At 35.0% G+C, this 3,688-nt stretch overlaps 1 protein-coding gene and 1 long non-coding RNA gene across 5 annotated transcripts in view; one reads left to right on the top strand and one right to left on the bottom strand.

The window, feature by feature from the left end:
* Positions 1 to 3,688, bottom strand: part of Nr3c1 (nuclear receptor subfamily 3 group C member 1) — a 100,673-nt gene that overhangs the window by 28,510 nt on the left and 68,475 nt on the right. The window lies entirely within an intron of this gene.
* Positions 1 to 3,688, top strand: part of LOC125619116 — a 17,545-nt gene that overhangs the window by 7,474 nt on the left and 6,383 nt on the right. Inside the window, exon 2 of the long non-coding RNA XR_007350614.1 lies at positions 959 to 1,090. This is a non-coding gene — a long non-coding RNA (uncharacterized LOC125619116). The remainder of the gene's footprint in view (positions 1 to 958; positions 1,091 to 3,688) is intronic.

Consider the following 3,688-nt stretch of genomic DNA (forward strand, 5'->3'; position numbering starts at 1 on the left):
CACTAGTATGGCAATATGTAAATCAATGGATGTGTAATTGATGTGATTCTGCAATCTGTATATGGGCTAAAAATGGGAGTTCATAACCCACTTGAAGCAAAGTGTGAAAGATGATATATCAAGAACTATGTAATGTTTTGAACAACCAACAATAAAAAAAAAAAGAAAAAAAAAAAAAAGAAAAGTACAATTCCCCTGATGAATTTGGGCAAGTCTGTTCCTTACCTATAAAACAAAGTTCAAATAGTGTTCACTATTTCACAAGCCATATAACACTAATAGTCATTTTCTGTCAATCCCTTTAAGACAATGAGGTATCTCCTTTTGGAGTTCTTTGTTTTCTACCACTTGGCAAATCCCTTAAGATGTAAAGTGAAAAGTCTTTAGGTCATCTGAGATTTCTTAACATTGTTGTTTATGTGATTCTTATTTTTATGGTTAAAATCTATTTTTGGCAAGTGATTCTGATTTTCCATTTATGGTAAGTGTTGTAGCCAGTCTCCAAGATGGCCCTCAGTGATCTTATTTCTTGGTATTCATACTCTGTGTAGTCCCTTCTTATGGTAGAGGATTGGCCTCTGTGACCAATGTCTAATAATTCATTCTAGTGGAAGCCAGCTGCTACATTAGAGAGCAGCCCTAGAAAAGGCCACCTCATATGTAAAGGAGCTGAAGCTTCCTGCCAAAACCCATGTAAAAGTGTTTGGAAGTGGGTCCTTCAGCTTCAGACAAGCTTTTTGATGACTATAACCCCCACCAATAGCCTGAATGTAACTCATGAGAGTTCTGGGACCACCCAGTTATGCTTACAGATTCCTAGAGTTTGTGTGACATAGTTAACGTTGCTATAAGCTGTTAACTTTAAGGATTATTTTTTATGAGCAATAGATTACTAATACAGCAGGAATGATAATTTATTCATTTTATAAACAACAAACTTTAAGTTTTTTTTTTAAAGGTAACCAAGAAGAACAGTGATGATGAACATGAACAAGATCATCAAAATGGTAGAGGAAATGGGAAACACAGCAAAGGGCATATAGAACATGCAGGTTGTATATGCCCTGTTTGAAGTATCTGAGGATTAGAGGTATATTGTTGAAAGTATACTGATAGGGTGCCAAGGAGCTGTTTATCTCAGTCCCAGTACTGTTTGCTAGCTGTGTGATCTCAGTAACATTTACTAACTTTTCAGAGTTTTGTCCCTCATATGTAAAATTGGAAAATTAGTACCTCCCTTGCTGGGCTTCAGTGAGGGTTAGAAGTAACTATGTAGATTATTCTTAGAGCCTAGCACATTGTGAGCACTCATCTAGTTAATGTCTAACTACATTGTAAACTGCCAGATGAAGAGTTTATCCTGTACAGTTTAGAGGGTCATTGTACTGTTGAGGATAAGACATTGTTTGGAGACATCTATTTAATCCCACTTTTGTCACTTAAACTCACAAATTCAGATGGTAGCAGGATCTAAGAACTCACAGAGCCATTAATAAAATAATATATTTGTAACATATTACTTACTTGACACATAGGTATTACCAACTCTTAACTTACTATACCACCATTATGACCTACTAACAAAGATTACATGCACTTCTGGGCAAAGGAAGTATAAGAAAAAGGGCCTTGGGAGGAAAAAGATCTTGGATCTAGTATGCATAAAAAGAAATGGGGCTACTTTTTTTTCTTTTTTATGTACAGAAAAGCAGCTCCCTTAATACTAAAAAACAAACAACAAAAAAGACAAAATACCTATCCTTGATCTGAGTTGCATGGAAAATAAATATGTAAAACTTCTCTGTAGATTTCCTAATAGTTAAATGGGTATTAATTATACCTCACCAATTTTAGGAAAAAACCTATAGTTTTTAGCAGGTATTAAAAATGGAGTGCTAAATGTATGATGCTAATCATATAAAGCTATATGTTTATAATTAAGAAATCCCACCAAATTATGTATCTCAGCTTTATTTATTTATTGGTACCAGGGATTGAACCCAAGGGTGCTTAAACATTGAGCCACATCCCCAGCCCTTTTTATATTTTATTAGAGACAGAGTCTCCCTGTGTTGCTTAGGGCCTCACTAAGTTGCTGAGGCTAGCCTCAAACTTGTGATCCTCCTGCGTCGCTGGGATTTCATGCATGCTCCACACGTGAAACTATCTCAACTTTAAAGCATATTTTCATTGTGTCTTGACAGGATAAAGAGAAGAATGCTATGAGAGAGAGTATCAAATTATTACAGAATTTTAGTGCTGGAAAGGGTTTTCAAGAATGTTATTAAAATCCAAATAAAGGATTAATATAAATAAAGGAGGAAAACAGCAACTTTTACCTAAAAATAAGTATTAAGAATTTAATTTTAAAGTAAGGATTAAGCACAGAGGGCATATGGCCTGCCATGGTGTTGATTTGGGAGGTTGGGAAGCTTTGTTTTCTGAGTTTATTGCATTTCGATGGTTATAGGTAAGGCACCTGTGCCCTCCCTAATATATCAGTCCTGCCCTCCTTCCCACAGATATATTTGGCCAGAGTGACACACAGTCCCTGTAGGCATTTGAAATTTGTAGCCCTTTTTCAAAGAATAGTAAGTGAAAAATATTTTTAATGCTATTAATGTACTATTTTAGTGCTCAGTGTAACTATTGAGGATAAGACATTGTTTGGCGACATCTCTGCTTAATCCCAGTTTTTAATGCCCCATTGCCTCATTCTGAATTTCACTTCTGAAAATCATTTTGTTAATTTTATACACAGCATTATTAATAATATCGATGACTTTATAGCATAGAAATATTTTATACTTAAGAGAGTGCTGTATAAAGTAACAATTTGAGGTCAAGAAGATACTTCCCTTTTTGGGGTATGTGTTAAATAACATTCATTGTTAAGGGCATCACACTAAGCAATGGTGGTTTTTACTTTTGCATCCTTCTGGTCTAGGTGGGGACATGAGCAATTTTATAGTTTGCTAATGTATTAAAAAGTAATCCAAACAAAATGACTCATGTAACTCAAGGATATGCAAACACCAATCAAATAATAATAATAATAATAATAATAATAATAATAATAATAATTTCTTTAAGAACTAGCATACTCAGAGCTTTAGTTATTCCATTCAGGTCACACAACCTCCAGGTTGCTTTACAAATAACTAAATTATAGGATTATTAGTTTGTTTTTTTTTTTTTGAAGTGGATTCATTGGCAAAATGTTAAAAGTCTCTCTCCCTGTATACTGTTCTTGTGCTGGGGATTGAACCCACGGGGTGCTTTACCACTAAACTACATCCCCAGGCTTTTTTTAGTTTTTATTTTGAGACAGGGCCTCACTAAGTTGCTTCGGCTGGCCTTGAATCTTGAATTTGTGATTCCCTTTCCTCAGCTCCTGAATCACTGGGATTATAGGCATACATCACCACACCTGGGTACCTGGCTGACTTTCTTCTTCTTCAAGGAGAAAATACTACAGCCCCTGTCAGCAATCTAAATCTATTTTAAGAATAAGTTTATATTAATAAAACATTTATATAGTGAAATCACCTCTTAAAAAATACATTTTTTTTCTGATCTTTTCAACCAGTTTATCACACCCTCTTCCTAATCTTTAATCTTTGTTTTCAAATGGTAGAATGGTAGGTTCATCTTTCACTTCAGTAGACTGAACTCCCCCCCCCCCCCC

Source organism: Marmota marmota, unplaced genomic scaffold (genome assembly GCF_001458135.2).
Source record: "Marmota marmota marmota unplaced genomic scaffold, marMar, whole genome shotgun sequence".
NCBI classification, from domain to species: Eukaryota; Metazoa; Chordata; class Mammalia; order Rodentia; family Sciuridae; genus Marmota; species Marmota marmota.